The sequence below is a fragment of the Narcine bancroftii genome, chromosome 10, assembly GCF_036971445.1.
Source record: "Narcine bancroftii isolate sNarBan1 chromosome 10, sNarBan1.hap1, whole genome shotgun sequence".
In the NCBI taxonomy this organism is placed as follows: Eukaryota; Metazoa; Chordata; class Chondrichthyes; order Torpediniformes; family Narcinidae; genus Narcine; species Narcine bancroftii.
In genome coordinates this window covers 78918044-78930425 of record NC_091478.1, presented here as the reverse complement: position 1 = coordinate 78930425, position 12382 = coordinate 78918044, and positions in this window count along the sequence as shown.

Here is a 12382-nt window from a genome sequence, read left to right as displayed (position 1 = left end):
ATTAACCCTTTGGCTTGAAGTTTTCCTCTCCTTAATATGGGTCTCATAAGATCGTGAACATCCCTTCTATGTATTATTTTACTTGAAGGGATGTGCACGATCTTATGAGACCCATATTACTCCCACTTTTCTGTCAGCACTGTTCTCCAATTTTTTACCAGAAGGGGCCTGATAATAGCAGTCAGGGAATTAGGAGCTCTTGAAAGGAAAGAGCTTTTGTTATCACAAGTGATGCCAAAGATTAATATGATTCCTTACACCGTTTCAAGATCAGCTGTAATCTCAAATTGTTCACGCGACACCATATTTAATGTTAGTTGAAGATGTTAGCAGAAGGTTGCAGAATTATAAACAGAATATCGCACTTGGACACGATGAAGGGGATTGAGCCAAAAAAAAAATCAACAATTCTTTCATCCCCTCCCGTCCCAAACTCCCACACACAGATACCTTTGGACCTGCTGAGTTCCTCCAGCAGGTCGTTGTTTCGATACAGGACATCGCATGTGCATTTTTGTCTCTAACGGAGATCAAACCAGGCCACTTTAGACTGCAAACTCTCCTGGCATCTGTTTTAAAATACAAAACATTCTTCTTCCTTTGTGATTGAGGATGAGCTGCTTCCAGCTTATAACAAACTTTTGGAGAAACTCAGCAACTCGAGCAGCATCCACAGAGGCAAAGGGAGGGTTGATGTTTTTCACGTCGAAACCCTGCCTGTGTCTCCACGAGATGTCTCCACTCTACTTCTGGGGCATTATTGGAAACTGCAGTCCTATCCACAATTGGGGGAGGAGGTGGCTGACAGGACAATGGGTGGATAGTGGGTGAAATGCTGAGCTCTTTCCTCCACTAATGTGGACCTTGTGTGTCCTCCCAGTGCACCTCCTCAGTTATTGTACATGAAATTAGTTGTGGAACCTGCAAACTTTGTTTCTCTGGGTAAATTTAAAAATGCTTGGCTTCTCTTAAAGTACTGATTTTCCAGTATCTGCTCCTTAGAAAGCATTAAATCCAAGTCCAATCATATCCTCATTCAAAATCCATGCTCCCACAATTGCCATAAAGGGTTAATGGATTGCAATTTTTAATTTTTAGACATACAGCATGGTAACAGGCTATTTCGGCCCACGAACCCATGCTGCTCAATTGACCTGCAATCCCGGTACATTTTGGACAGTGGGAGGAAACCGGAGCATCTAGAGGAAACCCACGCAGGCACAGGGAGAATGATCAAACTCTACGGATTCGAACCCAAGTCCCGATTGCTGGCGCTGTAATGGCATTGCTCTAACTGCTACGCTAACCATGCTAATCAAGAGTAGGTTTCACCCTTCCCTCGAACCTTTCCAAAGGCTAATTTTAGCATATCAGCTATCACACAGGCAGAACAATCCACTAAGCAAAACCAATGCTCCCTTTAAAATCACTGGGCCTGTTTCCAGTGCATCTTTTAAGCTCTCAGGGCTCCTACATTCCATTACATTCATTTGGTCCACTAAAAAAAATTATTATATGACTGTGTAACATCTAAAAATATGAATTGCTAGTGGGTTGGGATGGTAATAAGAGTGTAATAATCAATGGTTTGTAAAATCTCCAAGTCTAATACCATGAAAGTCTCAACCACGTCTGAGTCCTTGCCACCAAATTACACCCTGATTAACCTGCATGCCCGGTACATTTCGGATAGTGGGAGGAAACCAGAGCCCCCGGGGAAAACCCATGCAGACACGAGGAGAATGTGCAACCTCCTTACAGACAACATGGGAATTGAACTTGACTCCATCAGCTCTGCAATACAATCTTGACTTCCTTAATTCGATGGAATTTTTTGTCTTTGCTGAATGGTCAAGCAAGAATTATTTTTTGGAAGATACTGTAGAGATGGCAACAGGGAGCAGTGCCCTCAATTTGTGGCTGGCAGCCCAATGATTTGCTGGAATGAGCCTTGACCTTTGGTTTGTGCTGGAGAGAAGACTTGTATGAGCAAAAAGCAGGTAGGAGCCTGAATAAGAAGATGGGAGGAGGAGGGAAGAACAGCACGGGGGAGGAGCACCTGGCTGCTTTTTGCCATACTCTGATGAAAGGTTCAGGACCGAAATGTTGGTTGTGGGACGTTGTGGGACCTGCTGAGTTTCTCCATCACTTTTGTAGATTAACTGCAATCACAGCATCTGCAGACTTTCGTGATTCATTCCTTTTTTTAAAAGTAGGACTACAATTTGAGTTCTAGTGCATGGTCAATCCTTGGAAAAGAGAACTCTGTCGATAAGATCACTTTAAAAACAAACACAGCTGCATTTTGTGTAAGTCTGGAATGTGACCTGTCCTCAGACATCAAAAGTTTTTTTAAAAAACTGGATCCAGGTTTGTCAGGTTCCTTTTACCAGACTTCTGCCTTTTGTTTTCAGGAATCACTCTCAGGGTTGTGAGCTTTGAGGTCACCAGTTAGGGCAACATGTCTGACTGTCCCAGGATAATTATTATCTCATTCACTTCATTTATTCCAATATTTTGATGTGAAGGGAATGGAAAATCACTGGATTTAGATGAGTTAAGATTAGATCTGTTAGGAATAAAGTCAATGTTCTGCATGTAAGGATTGTAGCATACCTGGCATATTTATGTTGTGAACAGGTGGGGCAATGTGTCCCTGGGGCAGTAACGTAGAGGGTGAAAAGTCGACAGACAACAATTAGCCAGTGAAATGTTCCTGCAGGGAAAGTCAACGTTTGGTCAGAATTTGCTAAGGCTTCCCATTCCATAAATTGTAAACAAGAGAATTTAAAAAGTAATTGCGGGGACAATCTCACGGCCCTCTCAAAAGTTACAAGCATCTGGCATCAGTTTTAAAAGGGTGATTCACAGCTCTGTGCTGTGGTGCGAATTTCTTTCTTTCTATCTAGTTCTAGCTGATATGTAGATAAGTTGCTTTTTTGCAGTTGTACTGTCATGAGTTGACTGTTGCCTGTCCACAATACATTCAAACTGCCTGACACTTTTTTTTAAGGCAAATTTCTCAAAGGTGTAAAAGATTTTTTAAATTGAAAACCCTCAACCTTTATAGGAAATAATTAAACAGGTAAAAGGTTCCCCCCAGTCAACAGTTGTCATTGTAAAAAGTGCCACAAGACTCGCACCACCAGGTTCAGGAACAGCTGCTCCCTCTCCACCATCTGACTCCTCAACGACAAACCCAATCAGGGATTCTTACTTGTGCAATATATTAATTTTTAAAAATTCTCTCTGTACTGCACAGTTTGTTTACATTAGTTATCTGTTTACCATTCTTTATTTGTTAACGTATACACTGTGCACTGTACACCATTTTTTGCACTATCAATAAGTGATAGTTCTGCCTCGCCTGCAGAAGAATCTTAGGGTTGTATGTGACAATAAATCTGAAATCTAATGGCTTGTTTGCTTTGCTCTGGTTCCAAAGTATTCGTCAGCAATTCGACAGCCAATTAAAATAGTGAAGTATCTCTGGACACATTTACACTGATTGGAATGCCATCTATTCCTTTAAATTTAGCATGAGAAAATACACCCAGTCAGGGTGCTGGTTAAAATGAAATGGCTCATTCTGTAATCATAGCAAAGTAATTAAATGGAGGAGAAATTCATCTTTATTTCTTGTTGGCAAGTACACCACCAACTGGACGAGTTAACATGTAGGTCAAATGGGGAAGTTTGGCCAGAGCAGATTCTATCTTTATGTTATACACCTACCATACTCGTGGAAGCCTTGGTTATATACTGTTGGTGTTTTGGTCAAAAAATGTTTAGAATGCAAAACAGAGCTTTCTTATCTCAGTATTAATCTTCAAGCCCAATTTTTCATTATTTTAAATTTTAAATGTAGACATTTAAATGTTTTTAAATTTTAAAATTTAAATTTAGACGTATCACCCATGAGTCTGTGCTGCCAAATTTAGACCCATTTAGCCTACACCCCCAGTATGTTTTGAATGGTGGGAGGAAGCCAGTGAGCTCGGGTAAAACCCACAAAGAGACCAGTGCAGGATTCGAACCCCTATCCCGATCACTGGCGCTGTAAAGGCATGCAATAACTGCTACATCAACCATGCAGTCTGAATATTTAGCATGGCAACAGGGCTTCCAGCCCACAAGCCCATATCACCCAATTACACCCAATTAACCTGTAATCCTCGGTACATTTTAAAAGGTGGGAGGAAACCGAAGCTCCTGGAGGAAACCCACACAGATATGGGGAGAACGTACAAACTCCTTAGAGACAGCGCTGGATTTGAACCCGGGTCGCTGATGCTATAATCACGTCACACTAAACGATGCGCTAATCGTGCCACCAAAATTCTTCTTTGGGATCAAGTTGGTGAAAAGGAAGTGAGAAGAGTTAGCTCATGACATGTAAATACTTCAAACCTTTGGCGAAATCACAGCTGCATAAACATGATGCCCAAAGAAATCCACCTCCTCATCTCAACAGCAAGATCCATTTGTAAAGCACCTTTATTACAGCAAAACCTCTCCAAAGCTTTCACACATCATCACCGAAGAAAAAATAATGAATAAGCTGCATGAGGAGACGTTACTAAACGTTGATGATGGGGTGTCTTTTGAGAAAGGAAGGATGAGAGGTGAAAGAATAAAGGTTAATGGAAGGAATTCCAAAGACTTAGTATATCATCAATAGTGGTTGATTATACCTGGGAGTGAAGAACAAGACAGACTGGATGGGTGTAACTATCTTACAGCCATAGAGAGGTACAACTTGGAAACAGGCCCTTTGGCCATCATGGCTTGTCTTCGTGGACAAAGATTTAGGAAAGATGGGCATGTCCCTTGAGCCTACACAATGGATTTTTTTTAGGTGGAACGCAGTGTGCACAGCACTGGCTCTGCCTTTAAACCTGGGGTTTATCTGCTACAGCCTCACAAACTGGGATGGTGTCATAGATGTTATGTCGGAGTAGACTTCTCCTGGATAGATGGCCTGATGAGGCTAATGAGCCCCATCTGAATTCAGAGTTTTCCTTCTCTTAGGCTGGCTGCCACCCAAAGCAAATGAGCCCAACCTATCCATCCAGTTATACTGCCGGAGTCACTCGGTCACGCCATGACGTAGTGAAAACGGGTGACACCAATGAGAAGATGTTGCTAAAGAGGCAGTAATCCAGGAGAGGCCATTTGCAGTGACCCCTTGCCTGTCCATGCAGCAATCACTACAACAAGAAAGGAAAGGTGAGCGGGATATCAGGCCCAGACCTCTCCAGTCCCACACAGACTATCAACCTCTATTTACACAAGTCCTACATTAATCTCACATTCATTTCCACCATCCACCAATTCTACTCTTCACTTGCACCAATAGGGATAATATACAGTGACCAATGAACCTATTTTTCTGATGCCCTGCTCCAATCCTCTACTTCCCTGGAGTCTGCAACTCAAAATTGAGTGGCGTTCTTACAGAAATACAATGCCCGTCCTCTGAAGCTCATCAAGATATAAACTGGTTTACAGGTAGGTTTGATGAAATCAAAGATAACAATTTTCTTTTATGATCATTGGTACAAACCTTGTATTACTAACGCAATGAATAAAGATATGCACTTGCTTGCTACTTTGCTAGATGAGTTTCGTCTACTTTTGTCTTCTTCTTTGGCTTGGCTTCGCGGACGAAGATTTATGGAGGGGGTAAAAGTCCACGTCAGCTGCAGGCTCGTTTGTGGCTGACCAGTCCGATGCGGGACAGGCAGACACGGTTGCAGCGGCTGCAGGGGAAAATTGGTTGGTTGGGGTTGGGTGTTGGGTTTTTCCTCCTTTGCCTTTTGTCAGTGAGGTGGGCTCTGCGGTCTTCTTCAAAGGAGGTTGCTGCCCGCCAAATTGTGAGGCGCCAAGATGCCCGGTTTGAGGCGATATCAGCCCACTGGCGGTGGTCAATGTGGCAGGCACCAAGAGATTTCTTTAGGCAGTCCTTGTACCTTTTCTTTGGTGCACCTCTGTCACGGTGGCCAGTGGAGAGCTCGCCATATAACACGATCTTGGGAAGGCGATGGTCCTCCATTCTGGAGACGTGACCCACCCAGCGCAGCTGGATCTTTTGTCTAGTGGTTCAGTAATTGTCTCATTAGCTATTTTGTCTTATTCTGCTTCATACTTTTTAATTTTAATGGAAAAATTGATTTAGTATTTTGCAGCAAAACTTCCAAGGTTTCTTCTTCTTGGGTCTAGTTCAGACTCAATACTCAAACATATATTTTATTCAACTCTATTCTATCATCGGCTATTGGGAATATAAGTCAATGCAAACAGCAATAAATGCTCTTTAAAACTGCATAATTTTTAAATGGAAGAATGACTCTTCACCTACTCGTGCTCGGAGAAAATTCGATACAACATTAAAGATATTAAGTTTCATTTTGACAAGATGTAGGGTCCATTCATAGATTACTATCATAATTGGAAAATTTAAAACAGTGGTTCTCAACCTTTTACTTTCCACTCACATACCAATTTAAGTATTCCCTATGCCAAAAATGCTCTGTGATTAGTATGTGGGTGGAAAGAAAATGTTTGATAACCACTGTTTTAATCGTACCTCATTGACTCGTTACGTGCACAGTTTCATAACTCCAAAGGAAATGGGCCAATTTTTCTCAAGCAAAATATTTCAGTAACAATTGGGCCGAGAGCAATGATTCTCAACCTTCCACCTTAAGCAATTCCTTACTAATCACAGAACACTGAACATGGCATAGGGAATACTTAAAGTAGAATATGAGTGGAAAGAAAAAGGTTGAGAACCACTGATTTAAGAATTCTGGATGCTCCGGACACTCTCTGTCTGGTGTCTGAATGCCACTATTAGATTCGTCAGTAGATTTTACTTTTTTTTTTCTTTTTTTAGATTATTTAGCAAAATATGGGTTTAAATGTGGTTGTCATGGATCATATCATTAATAATGATAGAATTTACCCTTTGCTTATATAAAGGGATTGTTTAATTTTCTTATCTATTTTCTATCCAGAAGTACACTGGGATACATTATGAAAAAGAGATAAACTATTAATTAAAGAAACAAGTCAAACAATTATGGATAGGTTTTTGATTTACATTAAATGTTTAATCTGTGATATGTATATGATATGACCTGATGTTTGTAATATTAGATGACTTTGTATGTAAGATTTACATGTTAAACTCAATAAAATAATTTGAAAAGAAAGAAAAATGCATTAATTTGCTTTTAAGTGTTTTATGGATTCCTGACATTGTGATAGGCACTTTAGAAATGCAAAATCCTCTTCGTGTTCATTCCAAATAGCTGAAATAGAGTTACTGGAGGATCTTCGACCTTAGGCACGAGGGAACTACCTTGCATTAGTCTAAAATCCTTTAAGTAGCCACAGCAGCTCAATAACTATTCCACAGACCGAGTTGTAAAATGATGGAACATAAACAAACTTTCAACAGATGTTACAAGCTTGTGGAGTTTTTATTTAACAATGCAACATTTACTGCAACATTCAATCTCAGCTAGATGTAGAGAAATAACCTGGTTGGCTGAACTCACTATTAATGACCATGCACCTCAGAATATAAGACTCAATTAATATAATAACAATATTACATTGAATATAAATTCATAGAAAAACATTCATAAGATGTGAAAAAAAATAAAAAGGAAAGGAGAATCCCTCTTTTCCCAGCGCCCCCTCTTCTCCAGGTGCCCCCTCTTCTCCCAGCATCCTCTCCCCAGATTTGAAAGAAAAGGGGACAGATGGCAGGCAATAGAGGGAGATAAAATGAGAAAAGAAGAAGCAACAGGAGCGAGGTTCGTCATCTCAGCGTTGCATCATTTTAAAAGTTTTACATTTGTAATAAGGAGTTTACTAATTAACAAGCATCAAAATAAATTATACAATCTGGGCATTTAAGTAATCTAAATGAGGTTGCCAAATTTCGTGAACATACTAGATCTATTCCAAAGACTATAAGTAATCTTCTCAAGGGGAAAATAACTTCGCACTTCCATGTTCCAACGATTAATGTGAAGTAGGGAATCAGGTTTCATTGGTTTGTACAATCAGATGACAGGTACGTGGAGTTGGTGGGTTATGGAGGGCTGTGGCCAAGGTGCAGGTCAGTGGGACTGGGTAGAATAATAGTTCAGTACAGGCTAGAAGGGCCAAAGGGCCTGTTTCTGTGTTGTTCTATGGTTCTCCCAGTGCTGGTAAAATTTCAGTGCTGCTTCCTATCTCTGATAGGAATATAAGACTCAATTAATATAATAATTGTTGCTCTGATTGGCTGCAACATCAAGAATACCAATTAATTTTTTTGACAACCAAATCTAGATGATGAAAGATGAGAGAAGACTCCAATGGAACCAAATCATATGTAAATCTTGCTTTTTCCATGGATGTTTAATATCCTGATGGTTGTAATGCCAGGCACACATTAACATTTTCTTTGTGCAGTTCCTGAGCAGCAGATCGAGGGATTGGCAGGCTGGGTTGGTGAAGACTGCAGCCAGGAACAATTAGGCAGATTGAGAGTATCAGGGAGGAGGGGTTCCTCCTCACCCCTGCCCTGCTACCCCTACAGAGCAGCACACTTGATCTTCCTGCCCTTCATTTCAAAGAATGGCCAGTCGTGCAGATTCCATTCCAAACCTGCGATTCTTCCTGCCTAAATTGACCCACGCACCTCCAACAGTGTTGCTAAAGAAACTCAACAATGTGAAACCTAAAATTATCGGTCTAGTCTCTGGCATCCATTTAAGGTACAGTGATAGCTGCTGGACTCAGTGCTGAGTGAATGCGTTGATCTGAGGGACCCAAACAACAGGGTAAGTTTCAGAAGGGTTTTTTTTTAACTTTCTTTAATTCTTTAATTACAACATTTTAAGTTACATTTAAGCTCTTAAATGTGTTTCAAAGTAAATGATCCTTAATTCACTAATTTAAGAGATTTAAAATCAATGAAATGAAAAATGTTGCCAGCAGTCAGCTATCAAAAGATTGTCTGTGAATTTCAAAATGAATTTATTACCTCTTTATATTTTAAGAAAACAGGTTTATTAATCATCATCAAAGGTGTTTAGAAATTATCCAAAGACTATGACAGCAGCGAGCTGTTAAAAAGCTACCAGTGTGGTCCATTCCCTCACCAATCAGGCCCCAAGGTCATAATGAGGGGGTGAGACCTCAGGATCTGCCTCCTAAGTCCAAATTCCTGCTCATGGACCAACCATGATCTGATTTCAGTAAATCCACAAAAGTGCAGGCAAAACTCAGAAGGTCCTGCAGCATCCACAGGAGGCAAAGATATATTTAATCAACGTTTCAGGCCTGAGCCCTTCCTCAATGTATGAGAAACAAGCAGGCAGGTGCCTGAATTTTTTAAAAAAGTGGAGGGAGGAGGGAAGAAGGGGCAGGAGGAGGAGCAATGGCCAAAAGGCCATTGGGGGACATGGATAGGAGGGCAGGAGATAAAAGCCTAGGATTGATCAGAGAAGGGGGATAGAGAAAGAGAGAGAGAGAGAGAGAGAGAGAGAGAGAGACAGAGAGAGAGACAGAGAGAGAGACAGAGAGAGAGAGACAGAGAGAGAGAGACAGAGACAGAGAGACAGAGACAGAGACAGAGACAGAGAGAGACAGAGAGAGAGAGAGAGAGAGAGGAGGGGGGAGGGGAGTTGGAAAAAAGGAGACATTGGGATAGGGACTGGGAACCTGGCACTGTGTGGGGTGGAGCGGATGGCTAACAGAAACCAGAGAAGTCTATGTTAATGCCATCTGGTTAGAGGGAGCCCTCTGGGCATCTTCCAACCAGGGACATTAACACTGACTTCTCCGGTTTCCATTTGACCACACCCCACCCCAACCCATACAGTACCAGTTTCAAGGATGGGACACTGGCGCTGTAATAGCGTTTTGCTAACTGCCATACTAACCGTGCCAAATGGTAAAATATTGATGTTCTGCTTATTCTCTCTGATCTGTTTGAGATAAAGAAGACCTTGAAGGATAAGGAAGTTTTCCATTTATCTCCTCTTGCACAGACACGCTCTTCCTCTGGGTGGAAGCTGTCCTCTGGTCTTGGCAGCACTGTATCATCCTGCTGCACCTTTCAGTAAGGAAAGTGACGATGGTCGTGGACCAGCAAAGGGTTCAGCAGCTGAAGGACCAATGTTAGTTACTTGCAGTCAAAAGACTCACACCAATCTGCAGGCTGCTGGAGACTGGCTCATGAGAACCAGGATTCGAGAGGGTGCCGAGGGCATGAAGGCCTCGGGCACTGAAAGATTCCTGCTTGTATTGGAGGTTGGATCTGGAGCTCAGATGGCCAAAGGATTGAACAGGAGACTTTGCAACTGCAGAGGCAGCGGGAGCGCTTGCGGCAAATCCACGGACACTCACTGTCTATGAAGGGACTCTGTTTTGCTTCTTTTTTCTCTTGACATAAGGGGTGCCAGGCAAAGCTAGTGGCTTTTCTTTGTTTTCCTTTACAACAGACAAAAGGTGGTTTATTGTGAATATTACATGTTTGTATTATTATATGACATTAGAAGGAATCATCCTCTGTACAAAGACTGCTTAAAGAAATCTCTTGGTGCCTACCACATTGACCACCACCAGTGGGCTGATCTCACTTCCAACCGTGCATCTTGGCGCCTCACAGTTCGGCGGGCAGCAACCTCCTTTGAAGAAGACCGCAGAGCCCACCTCACTGACAAAAGACAAAGGAGGAAAAACCCAACACCCAACCCCAACCCACCAATTTTCCCTTGCAACCGCTGCAACCGTGCCTGCCTGTCCCGCATCGGACTTGTCAGACACCAACGAGCCTGCAGCAGACGTGGATATACCCCTCCATAAATCTTCATTCGCGAAGCCAAGCCAAAGAAAGAAAGAAGAAAAAGAAGGAACCATGAATTCAATGTGAAGTTTTCCAGATCAGGAGGGTACAATGATATACTGCTTCAAGACTCACCTCCTCACATTCCCTTAGCAAGTGAACAAACTGGTGCTATAGATGTGGAACTGACTTTCACGCTCACACTTTTCTTGCCTGTTATGATAAATCATAACAGGCATCCACTGAGGGTTTCCCTTTACACCCATTTGCCAGAATCCACAACATCTCCCTGCTGTTAGTCCTGAGCCTACATTTCCCACTGGATGGCCTGAGGAAATGCCTGAGCTGTCCAGGATCTGGAAGCGGACCCAAAGTAGGGCAGGGTGCCACTGGGCTCATGGTGCTTCTGTGGCTTTAGTTGTAGGGGTGATCAGCTGCTGTCACTGAAACCCACCCACCAATCTCTGCGATGGTTTAGTATCTGAAGTATGGGGTGAAATGCATAAGCCTGCACACGCTGTGATTGTAGTAAAACCACAGAAATGCTGGAGGAGTCAGCAGGTCTCACAGCATCCACTGGAGATAAAGATATATTACCAACATTTTGTGCTTGATCCTTTCTTCTCCCTTGAAGAAGGGCTCAGGCCTGAAACATCAATTATGATTTTTAGATAGAATTTGCCTGATTTTACCAGTCTGAAGAATGTCGGATGTCTCGGCATTGGGCGGTCACGTGCAAACGACCAAAACTCGAAATATCCATTTTCTTATGTGAGTTTAGTGCGGTAATTAAAGAGGTGGGACTTGTAATGCACATCATCGATAAGGGCTATTCAATATCCTGTTGTTCACAGAATGCCTACGGTTAACTTTAGACTGCAGGCATTCCGGCAAATTTACTAGAGATTTAGGAGGTAAAATATCATAATGGGAATGGCACCCTCATTCCTGTGCTGACATTTTTTAACACAGCATGCATTCCAGGAAAAGGATAATAATTTCCTGGAATGCAGTGGCTGTATAAAAAACATAAATGATATATTTTTACCTTCTCTGGATGGTTCATGACCTGCTGAGCTCCTCCAGAATTTTTGTGTTTTTACCATCATTCGAAACATAGCAGGAAGCACAGACTGCTTAATAATAAAAGGGCCACATAAACCAGCTCAGATATAGAGCACTAAACATGAGAAATATCTTCCATTGTCAAATATAAACTTGTTTATTCAGGGAGTGATAACCATTGAAGATCCTTGAATTCTAAAGATAAGCATCATTCGTCCTTAAGTTTTAATCATTCACCATCTACCAGCATAATTGGGACATTTCTAAACATATTGCCAAATTTCTCCAGAAAAGTTGCTAAATTAATAACATGCCAAATATTTTTGTCTTGAAGTGTGTATGTGCATGATGTTGCATGATGTTTTTTGAACTTTCTGGGCAGTAACAATGCTCAGTTTTTCATCAATAGAAACGTAAAAATAGCAAAATAGGAGTATAATAGCTCCTCGAGTCTGCTCTGTCATT